The 12,148-nt window shown below is 44.8% G+C and overlaps 1 long non-coding RNA gene across 1 annotated transcript; it reads left to right on the top strand.

The window, feature by feature from the left end:
• The first annotated feature begins 387 nt into the window (after window positions 1-387).
• On the top strand, window positions 388-12,070 carry LOC109279657. Its single transcript, XR_002086278.1, has 3 exons — window positions 388-472; window positions 10,156-11,017; window positions 11,182-12,070. It is a non-coding gene; the product is annotated as an uncharacterized LOC109279657 (long non-coding RNA).
• Window positions 12,071-12,148: the final 78 nt, after the last annotated feature.

Genomic DNA, 12,148 nt, shown 5'->3' with positions numbered 1-12,148 from the left:
CGGCCTCGGGCCGGGCGGGGGAGGTTGGTCCCTCGGCGGGAAAGGACGCGGGCAGGCAGCGCGCGTACCCCGCGCCTTAGGAGGGCCCGGGGGTGTGTGTGTGTGGGGGGGTGTCACTGCTCAGGCAGTCCCGCCAGCCCTCCGGGGACGTTAATGTATACGAAGAGATGCACAGGAGCCCTGTGCCTAGCAGGCTCCAGGCAAATGCTGAGCGATGGGAGCAACTCCATTTTGTGGCGCTCCACCTCCGAGATACCTTCGTACGTGGATGCCAGGGTGATTTTTCAAAGCATTGGCGTAAAATCGCGGTTGATGCTGCTCACGCATGTGTTGGAAATTGCATGCTCATATACGTGTTGGAAATAAAATTAATGCGTTGTTTCCTACAGGTTGATTCCAGCGATGTGGTGTCTCACAGATACTGCAAGGGGCTAATAGTAACAGCTAGCTCTGTGCTTTTCTGGATGTTCTGGTAAGCGCCTGCCTCTGTCAGCAACTTTCCTGTCTGAAAAATAACAATACATTCTTTATGGTGCATTTGCCACATGGCTGCATTAGTGCAGAAGTATATTTGGATGAGGTTTGGAGATTAAATAGTTCATTTCTTCTTAAACAGGATTCATAATTCTCCTCTAGTCGTAGCGTAACTTATAGGAGTGACCAACAAACAGCCCCAAGCTTTAATTTCAGCGTTGTCAATTGCTTGCTTTGGCCAACCTTTTCAGCTAACTAGTAGCTTGAATTGAGCGCTTAAATCCACACTGAAGGACCTATGTGAAAGTTGGTAGGAGTTGCGGGTGCTGTGGATTTGTGAAAAAGGCAACTGGATAAATGGTCTGCTATAAGTGTATATAGGGTTTTAACTCTACACGGCCCGTTGGTGGATATTACTGCCAACCTGCTAGTGCCAAACTTCCCCCCCTCTGTGGAGGGGGATAATTATATCCCTTATCTCTAGCTGCTCATACCAAAGGTTATTTGGCTGGTATTTATGAACGCACAAAATATTGTTTAAATATTACATATATTCCTTCATGATTTTTTAAAAAAATAAAAAGATATGCTTCCTACCCAAGCCCCACTCAGCTTCCCAGGTAAGCCATGAGGAGGTCTCTGCTAGGCACTGAACAGACAGCTACAAATAAATTTAGGAAAACTCATCACCCAGACATTATCCGGATTGGAAGCAAGCCTCAGTCAGTACTAGAAAGGCTAGATTTGAACTTGAAAGGTTAAAAAATAATTCCCTGGGGAAGACACATTATTGATTTAATTGTTCTACACACAGGCTGTGCGTAGACTCAATATATCTGAAATGGAAAGGCCAAACATGACACTTTCATGTTTGAGAATAGGATGGAGACTGGATGTGTTAGATGATGCAAAAACATGGCTGCAATAAGATACCAGCCTTGAAAAGCTTTGTCAAAAAAATGCCTAGTTTTCTTAATTTCAATACTGACACTTCCAGAAATGCATACGAATTAACTGTTCTATTTGTGGTTAATTCCATACTATTTTCTCTAAAGGAAAGATCATCTTTACCCTCATCTGGAAAGAGACATGTTTCAGGTGTCTTTTCTAAGGACACTCTTTTATCTACTCCTGTACTGAATTTGGATGTCAGTTCTAAGTTTCTGTGTAACATCACTTTGCTTGTGTCAGCTCGGCATTAATTGTGAAATATGTCTTACTCACTGTGCTGAGCACGGAGAACTGCATGGGTTTCTGCACGAGCACACTGTCATAGTTTGAGATGTAGGCAGAACAAGCACAGGATAAAGCTCTCACCATCTTTCAAAGACAGGCCTGGCTGGTTCCCTTTATTCCCACCATTGGATATTTCTGCCGCTACTGTTCAATTTGCATCACACCTTCTGTTGCCAGGCTTTCTGCAGCCTTAAAAGACCCCTTGAACTTGAGTGCAAGGCTAGCTCTTTCTATACTTAGACTAAAGAAGAGAGAAGTGTCTGTTTTCCACTAGGTTTGGAATGCAGAGAGGTGGGATTGAAAGCTGGATGGAAGCTGCTAGGAGCTGATACTTTATGTCCTTTTTTGTTACTTTTTAGTTCTTGAGGGGAACAGGGGCAGGACACCCAGGTCTCACAATCCAGAATCCAGAGGCTAACTTTTGCGGGGATGGTTGCCTAGCTGTGACCACAGTCCTAAATAAAAAGTCAAACGTGGTGTATGTAAAGCACTGGGAGAATTGTTCCACGGCAGAAGCCATGCAAGACCTCCCTGTAAACTGGAGAAAAATGGTAAAAGAGAAAAAATACTGTCAGTATTTGGGATTGGTTTAGTGCTACCAATTATGAGTTTTACAGCCCTGAACCCTGGAAAAAAGGAAGGGGTAGAGTGCCGTGCTTCAAAAATAGACCAGAGAGTCATCCTTTTCTTCAGAAAAGCTATCAGTGGTTTAAGTAACAGCCTCACAGTTGACAGTTCCCATGGGCTTTGGGAGGTCCAAATTCAGGCTCCCTCTCTGCTTGTGAAGACTTACAGCACTCCACCGTCACGTAGGGACCCTAATCGTTATGCATGCTCTTGCCTTCTCCTCTCTCCAGCATTATTCATATTCTTATTATTTATTATTATGCTCTACATAATGGGAAAGCTCAGCGAGAGGAAATGAGAATGGAGCACTCCTCCATCCCTTCCAAATCCCAGACGAATTTGCAGTCTGGCCTTGTGCAAACTCTGCCTTGTTGACAGGCAAGAGACGTGAACGTGAATCCTGTGGGGATCAGCCCAGGCCACCCCATTCTGGTTTTGTGCTCTCCACCAAAGGACTGTAGGTAAAACAGCAGTGACACCTCCTTCATCCATGCTTTGAACCAACTGTCAGAGTTTGTGCAGGAGCTGATCTGCTAAATGCGCTATGCAAACACTTGCCAGATAAAGCCCTTCCAAGCAGGGTAGAGAGAAGAAACCTAGGAAACTTCTATGTAAAAACCTAAACGTTGGCATGCATTGATGCCTTAGTGCCTCCAGTATGATGTGACAGCAGAATAAGGTTGTTGCAGGTTAAAAGTTTTTACTTCAGTGTCTAAATCTCATGCAGTTTTTGTGCTATATGCCTGCATTCTTTTGCAGATCTGTGCAAGGCAGATCTGAATTTACAGAGCAAGCCAGAGCAGCCCTGTGAAAAAGCAAGTTCCCAGAGTTTGAGGAGTGTCTTGATTACCTATAAGAACAAGAAGTGAACATTATTAAGAAATCAGCCACAACACATCTTTGGCACTACAACTGTCATTTGCTTCTCACATCTTCTTCAGTAGTGTTATATTCAGTCAAATTTCAACATACTTGCTGCCTTATCCAGAAACATGAGCATTTCTGGCAAGAATCTTACACCTATGAGGATTATATAAATGAATCTTTTATTAAATTATAATAAAAGTATGATAAATTTGATTATAATAATATAAATTACAATACAGCAATAAATACTATAATGATATCTATCCTTAATAATATAAATTACAATACAGCAATAAATACTATAATGATATATCTATCCTCATAATATATATAATATATAAATTAATGGAAATTATAATAAATTTAAATTATAACTAATAAAGAGTCACACTTCCCCAGAGCCTTCTCTCTACTGATGTTAAAATGGTTTGTTGAAGATTATTTAGTTCTCCAAATATCCTGATTTTGCAAGTCAGAAAGAAGTCTGTACCTTACCCAAGGACAGTGGGGAAGCTTGATGTAGCAGCTGGAAGTCCTGACTCGGTCACAGATGCTTTAGCCATGCCATCATATCTTCACCTCATATTGCCTGTTGATAATTATATAATGAAAGGCTTAATGATGCAATTTCATGAGGTGCATAAACAGCTCTGCTGGGGGTCTGGGGTAGAAGCAGCAAGAAGGGCACTGGGAAGAGTGAGTCCAGGGCTCTTTGTGACTTCCAGCAGGGTCACCGTCAGCCTTTGCATGGGGTTGCTTTCCTCCTGTTTGCTGTTTTCTGAGAGGCATCTGTTCGTTCACCACCTAGCAGCTCGCCACTTACTGGGTGCCAGGGAACACCCAAGAAAAGCTCTGGCAGTTCTGACGCTGACTGCTTTGAAGAACCCGGTGAAAGCTGGCTTCTTTAAAGCCTCGTACAAAGTAGGCCAAGTTCCCGGAGAGGAGCACAGAGAGGAATGGGCCAGAGTGGCTAAACTTCTACAAACAAAAAAAGTTAGAGAACCAGAGCCTGGAAGGATCTTTGAGCCCTGCAGTAAGAAGGGCTCCACTGCAACAGGAAATTAGTAGGCAGACAGCTAACCTGCAGGAAAAAAGAGTTAATGGAGTCTCAATTAAGCAGCTATTGGTCATGTCATTAGGTTGACAAGTATCCAGGCTATTCAGAGAACACTCAGAAATCCTCTTGCATAGGACAGGCCCAAGCTGTTTCTACAACCACAATAAAATATACGTCACCATCCTTCTCCCATGTTCACACAGCTAACCACAAAGCAAAAGCTGCTCTGGAAATGCTTCCCTCTGTTATCCTCCAAGTAACCACTGAGGCTCAGATAAACTACCTCTTGAGGAATTTTGCCTTGTGTTCACTCATGTTCTTTAGAGGGTAATTTCTTCAGGGCAGGAGAAGTGTCTTATCTGACTACATAGATTTATGGTGTTCCATCAACTTATAATAATATAGGGATGATGAACTGGAACAGCTCAAGGAGAAGTCACTGGACAGGTGGCTTGGTTTTAGTAGTTAACTTGTAGGTATTTCAAAACTTTGGCAGGTTTCAGTGACGCTGTTTGTACCATATGTTATTTACATGGCTTTATGGCCAAGAATGAGAGCAACAGCCTTGTAAAGAAATGAGATCTCTCTGACTCAGTCAGTGGTAGATGCACGTCCAGTATCATCATAGTCCAAATGATGAGCTATTTTTGTAACACTTAGGACTTCTCTGATTCCTGAACTGTGTATTTTCATCCCAAAGTACTCAGGCATTCTTTGTACTTCTCCTTTCTTTCTCTCTCTCCTCACTGCAAAGGGAAGGAGACAAGGCTCAATTTCATTCAGTCAGTGAGCACTTTATTTTTAAGATGATTTAATGCTGTCAGAAGGAGCCAGTGTGGCAGTTCTTGAGACAAATGTTTTCTGTCCAAGAGGAAGACACGGTGCAGGGAGCAGGATGGGTATTTCATGGCTTCCCCTCCCATTTTCCCGCCAGGGCTCTCAGCAAGCAGCTTTGCTCCACACAGCTGGAGAGGGCAGGGAACACCAGTGGGGCTGCTGGAGGGCCCCGAGCCCCCTGGCTGGAAGGGGTGGCTGTCACGTTCTGTAGAGAGGAGGGGACTGCTGAAGGGCTGCCTTGTCCCCTAGTTGAAAAAAAGGAGGGGGAAGAAGACACAAAAACCTTCCCTTTGCCACCTAGGTTTTGCCTTGCTGAGAAAGCTACCTTCACAAATGCCTCTCCGTGCCCCTGCTCACACCACTCACCCATTGTGTCACCCAGAGAGGGGCCACTTTGGGGAAGGAAAGGTGAAGGGTGTCAAACCACGGAGGCGATTTATTATCTCCGTGGGTCTGCAGGGAAGAGACCAACACAGGCCTGGGATGCCAGTGTTGGTAGCAAAGCTTAAGACTCGAGCATTTCTTGTCTCCTGCTATTATCTATCCAGAACAGACTGCAGTGGCTCTTGACAGGGTATTTGTGGCTCGTGCTATATAGTTCCAGGGCATTGACTATACAGTACTGAACTCTTAACAGGAGGTGGGCGCAGGCACACCAATGCTGGGGTTATCTCTAATAATTATTTGGGGAAAAAGTAGCGAGCCTACTCTTCAGGTGTTTTAGAGGGTACCTGCCTGGATTTCTCTTCTCAGGGATGTGAGGCAGATCACAGCCTCATTATCTTTCACCAGGGTTTGCCCCTGCCCTCCACACACACATGCTCAGTGGGCTGGAAAACATGATTTTCTCTCCCACTGGGGGAAAAGAAGCATTGCAAATACGTTCTCACAAACTGGAAATTTACATATAGGTACGTGGATTTTTTTCTCTCTTTAGGTTATGAAAGAAAACAAAAGTAGGTGTTATTCTCTAGATGAGGTGGTAACAAGCCACAACAAGCCCAAGCTACAAACACGTTCATCACTGACAGAGGATTGCCAGAAAAAGTCGTGCAGCACGCCACGCATACACTACCACGCCACGCTTGGCTGTGGCTCATGCCACCCACCGCTCCCTTCAAACTTTGCCACATGGGTGCCAAGCAGGTACCGGGTGCTTTGGAAAATTGGAGACAAGCCCATAGGGGTGGAGTACGTTGAGAGAAGGACAGTGCCAGGTGGAGAGGCTGCAGATAGAAGCACTAAATGGAAGAAAGTGATACCAGTCCTTGTCTTTGGATAGCACGTGGGACAGTGTAGGGCAAGGATGGGCACCTTGCCCCTGCCACCTTAGCGGTTAATGTAGTAAACCATTCACAATATCATGCTTGCCTGTTCAAATTCTGTTGCACAATGGTGCTTTTTACAGGTATCGAGCAAAGCCATTTTGGATGAGATGAAGCTGAAAAGAGTACAGCAGTCTGATTAGCAGCTATGTGCCTCAAGAATACGGTATTTCTGTTTCTCCCCAAATCTGTGAGACTCGGTTAAACATTGTTCAGTCTGTAATTCTTCTTTATCTCTAGGCTAGGCAGATCAGTTGTTTCTACTCATTGTAAATTGCATTTGCTTGCATAGTTTGGTGAGTGCTTTGCCCTCTCCTCTTGCCACCTGATTGATTATGTGTACCTCAATCAATCCTGCATAGGCATCGATCCTGCACAGTGGAAAGGCTCAGTTCTTCGTAGCTTCCAGCTAGGATTCCCTTTACAGATGATAACTAGCGAAGCCATTCACCCCCTGGGTAAACATGGCAAATTAATTTTGAAGCTAGGCAAACAGAAGCCAGTCCTTTGCCTGCATTTAGCCACTCTAAAGAGCTTTTTACAATGGACAGAAGGGTTATCTGGAACAGCTTGCGCAGAGTTGTTCTAAACAGGAAGGCAAGCTGGAGCCAGAGAATATGGGAGAAACAGGGCTATTTCTGAACACTTTACTGGAACTAAGAATCAACACTAGTCATCAGAGGTTGCTCTGCTGGCTAATAGTAAATTGTCTTGCCAAACTCAGCCATTGGCCCCAGCTTTTGGCACGGCATTGCCATGTGTCACATAGCTGAAGAGCAGTGAGCTATTTTGCCCCAGCCTGGAATCGTCCCCAAGACAACGTGTTTTCTTTCACTGCCCTGAGAGCCGGTCCTTGTTCTGGCTTCCTGGCATCTTGCCTCGCTGTTCCAACAAGCAGCAAGGTGTGGGAGTGAGACAGGGAAAGCTGAGGGGTTTTTCTGAGCGCCTGTGTGGCAAACGGACAAACTCATAAGCTCCATCCACTTACCTGAAGGTGATTTGCAGACAGTCCTGATGATTTACTTCCAGCAGTCAGTCTAGGGGGAAAGCAGAATCATTGCTACCTTTGGATGCTGACTGACCCTTTTTCTGCTTTGCTGCGGCTATCGATCCAGTTCCTGAGGTCAGTTGAGAAGGACTGCATAATCTGACCTCTAGTATCTACATCTGTGTCTGCATACCTGGAGAGAGAGATCGATTGGTGGCAGAATATCCCGACTGACACATATCTGAGTGCAGCTAAGAGGGAGACGCCAGCAGTTAATACAAGCCTCTGGAAGGAATGACTGATCAAGAGATGGTCCAGACATCCAGGTTAAGCCCTTCATTTGACCCTGAGCAAATTATTCAACTCCTATCTGTAAAATAGAGCTAATGGCATTTTTCTGCTCTGTTGTGCTCTTGAAGCCTGGCTCCTAAAGAAGTGCTTGGAAAGCCTCAGTGGAAGCACAGCAGAGTAATTTCAACATGCTCTGTAGCTGTGCACAGGGAAAAGAGCTTGCCTCAAGGCACAGCGGTGCCAAGAACCAGCAGTGCAGGTTCACTCTCCCATCAACTCCCGGACGCTTCCGAGAAGATTTCTAGCCTGGAGGAGCCCAAGGCGGGAGCACAAAGATGTCCCTTTCCTACAGCAATCCCACTAGACGCAGCATCTAATGATGAAGCCTGGACAGTGACTACATGCTGCGCCATCCATTCCATGGATTTTGACAACTGTCGCTTCAGTTTAACTGGTGGCCTGCTTTCCAAGCATAGGAAACATGGTTCCTTTCCTGGAAGACAGATCTTCTCCCTGTGCTCCACAGCAGCACTCCTATTTCATGATGGCACTGAAAAGCATGCACATGCGCAATTTTTAGCAAGGAAGGTGACCTAACCCTTTACATGCTAAGTGCCTTTGGTATTGCTTTATGTCCTCTGCCAGCCCTCATTTTCCCATCCTGTTTAAGTCTTTAAAGCTATAGCTGCACTGCCATAACAGGCAGCACCCCACTCCTCTTTTGTAAATCTAAGCCATACCTCAGGTATGTTTCGGTTTTTCTAACCTTGTATTCTTCCCTAGGCTGACCGGCCACAGCCTCTATAGCCAAATGCATTTCCTGGATTTCTATTCCCTGTTAGTTTCCTGCACAACCCAGAGTTTGAATTGGCAGCATGATGAGTTGTCTGAAATCATTCAGCGTGTTTGCCATTTCAGTTCTTAGCTTGCCCACCCAAATCACATAGGGACAGAAATCAGGTGTTTTTCTTTTCCTTATTAAAGAAGAAAGTCAAACGGTTTTCATGCCTCTTGGAAACTGCACGTAACAGTGCTGGAAGACAACTATTAGCACAATATTTGGAGAACAAAAATAACTCAAATTTGAACTTCCTGGAATATTACAAAGGCCACATTTGGAGAGGGCATATGTTGTCTGGCATGATGAAGGGGTAAGAAGTTCCTGCTGGAATAATTGTTAACGCTCCTGGCATTTTATTGCTACTGACTGTTGGTATATCAAAGCTATGGATAGGTAGCTTTAAAAATAATCCTGAATACCTACCTTCAGCTCCAGAGATCTTGCTTGCCTTACACCAGTTCTGAAGAATCAGGTTCTTTCATAAATAGATGCAGCTCTACCAAGTCAGGGAGACTTGTAATTGCTTATATTTAGCTTTGTAAAGATTGAGGATGGCATGGCCTAAGGTAAAAGACTGGATCGGTTTTCCACACTTGCTCTCACACTCTTTTTACATTGTTCCTACTCTGCTTAAATGCAAGTTAGCTGTGGAGTTACTCACATTTTATACTGGGGTGAGCAAGGTCTCCCTGAAATCATAGAAACCAATGATGTAGGAGAAAATAGGCCTAATGCTTTTCCTACTCTGCCCCCTCCTGATTCTTCAGGCCCCGCAAGGCAGTTCAGGAGTGCCAGGCTTCACACCATTTATTTCTGCACAGACCTAATCCTGAGTTGGCCTTGGGAGCTGTCACTTAGTTCAGGCTGCATTTGATAGGACTCAAACAGTTCCCAGTTTTGGAAAACTTCCATTCCAACTACTTGGCCCTGTACCTGTCTCAGGTTTCTATATCAAGGAGTTTAGCAAGTTCCACTTCAAAGTCTCTATTTATTTATATCTTCTTAATACTGAGCCATAAATAGTGCTGAGCACTGCCACCTCCCAAATTGTGCTCTTGGGCACCTGTCAAACAAATGTGTCACACAAAGGAGAAGATAACAGTTCATATTCACTTAACTCCTTGAGCGCCCAGGGCAAATATCTGGAATTAAGAGTGGGAAAAGATAGGTGATAGCAAACCTGCAGCAAAAGGAAGATGTAAAAGGAAGGATAGTGACTTGTGTGATCATGTTCGATGCCCTGGTCTGATGCGGGCAGATTTTTCTTATGTAACCAAGCTTAAACCCAGCATTTACTCTCTTGCTCCGTTTCCCATTTGTAGAACGGGAACAGGTCACATCACTTTACCTTACTGGGGGCAGGGGAAGCAAGGATAAATTCAGCGAGGGATACAACAGTGTGTTAGGGGGCGTATGAATAGTGTGGTAGAAGTTCTGGCAAAGATGCCACATTTGCCCAGGCTGCTTTCTTATAAAGCAACTGAGTTCAAGAAAACTATATAGCCCCTCATCCTCCTGACAGCAGACAACATGATCTAGCTAGACCCTAGATTCCCCAGTGCTGAGAGCTGGAATGACGGCAGTGTACTCTTTTTTTTTACCCCCGGATTAGCAAGACCTCCTGGGACAGAACAGGAGACTGCAAGTGATAGGAGGAATGACAAAGCAATAAGTATAATTATTCCTTTGCTTCTTGAAGATGCTCAGAAGAAAATCTAATTTAGCAATGTCTGGAGGAGCCCCTGACTTATGCTTGAGGTTTGTAGGACTTAAACTAGGACTGAATGCTTTTTAAAAAAAAATAGGGGGGGACCCAAACAAAATGGAGTGTGCAATGTAACAGCAGCACCTCACCCAGAGCTGCAGTGCTGAACATGGCATCACATTGAAACCAGCTGGTTTTAAATGGATTCTGGTACAGTGTGAGCTCACTCTCACTCAAAGCCTCTCCCTTGCTGTGCCCAAACTGCAGCTGTGCTGGGGTATGGGGTGCGTGCTTTCTCCCTGCCATGACGGACACTCTAGGGCCTTCAGCCTCATTGAAAAACAAGGGGCACACAGCAGAATACTTTAAAATGGCTGGTACTTCTCCATATAGACTTACTGCCCTCCCGTGGCTGCCAAGGAGCATCTCTAATGCAGAAACAGGGAGACCAGGGACTGAGGGAAACAAAGAAAAATAACTATATATTCAATTTAAACCAAAACACAATTTGAGTTACAAGGAAGAGGAAGGCAAACACACTGTGTGATTAACTGGAAGTACCTAGGAAGGCAAGAACAAAGCAGAGAAATTTACTGGTTTGGGAGTAGCAGGGAGACCTCCAAATACTTTGTTTTGCAAGGACAGTGGGCCTTGAGCTATTCTTCACCAGAGTCCCATCAACAAGTGCCATTTACTCAGAGAGATGGCCCATCTAACTTCATCCCATTGCCCCACGGAGGAGACTTCGCTAGCAACTGGTGCAAAGAAGGTATGGGAGAGCAGACCACTGCTCCTTTTCCTGACTGTGGTAGACGTGTGCTGTGACCTTGCTGTATCTACTAACCCTCACTGGCCCAGCTTCGGCAGTGTTTATAAAGCTCTTGCTGAGACACCTCATATTGCAAATGTGTCCTTTTCTCTCTGAACCAGAAGGAGACAACATTTCTAGCACAGATTGACGCCTTTCTGAGGGACTTCCCTTAAGAGCCTGAAGTTAGGTTTTATGAATGAGACCTGGAGTATCCGATGAGAACTGCTGTGGAAGCACTGCATGGGTCTGCAAGGAGTGTCCTGTTTCTTGTACTTTCTTTATGACTGTGCTGCTTCTTGTGCACCCTCTGTGGGCAGAATGCATCTCCAGTCTTTGATGCACAGTAGACACTTTAAACAAAACAACCCCGAAGCAATCAAAACCAAAAGCAACAATGAAGTGGCAAGAGGAAACACAGCAATAAGCACAAGCAGCAATTGTGTGGTCAGAAGGTAACAATGCCAAACTGGTTGAATTGCACATGATTCTAACAGAGGCACTAAATGCTGCAAGGAGGCTGCATATCTCCCACCAATGAAAAGCTTGGGTTTACATTAGGCAGGCTTACCACTACGTTTTTGTTCGTGGACTTAGCTTCAGTCTTAAACATTAGAGATTGGTGTGCCCAAGCCACATTTGAGACTAGATGCAATGAGACACTCATTTTAGACTGGAGAGGAGGAGCGGGTGTGACAGGGATCATGTAGGAAAATGCCAACACATGGCACCTCCTATAGGACTTCAGGCTGTTGAGTGACACCTGCATCAAGATGGGCGTCACCCCAGCCTACCTGACAGCTGTGCTTTTTCAGGGATGCGCATCAGTGGGAGTATTAGGATTTCTTCAGGATGAAAGAGACTGCAGTTCGGAAGAGCATGCAGCAAGTTGAAAACAGTGAATGAACATAATAGACAGACAAATGCTTTGCTCATTCAAGTTGCCAGGTCACTGAGTCAGTATCTCATGTAGTAGCCAACTAAGGAGTAGAGTAAATCCTGCCCTCTCCATTTTCGCATCTTGGGCCATGCTGCACAATGTTAACATCACGAACAAAACTTCACTTTATGCACAGGTGAAAATGTCAAATG

Source organism: Aptenodytes forsteri, unplaced genomic scaffold (assembly GCF_000699145.1).
Source record: "Aptenodytes forsteri isolate BGI_AS27 unplaced genomic scaffold, ASM69914v1 Scaffold280, whole genome shotgun sequence".
Taxonomy (NCBI): Eukaryota; Metazoa; Chordata; class Aves; order Sphenisciformes; family Spheniscidae; genus Aptenodytes; species Aptenodytes forsteri.
This window is presented reverse-complemented; position numbering and strand designations above follow the sequence as displayed.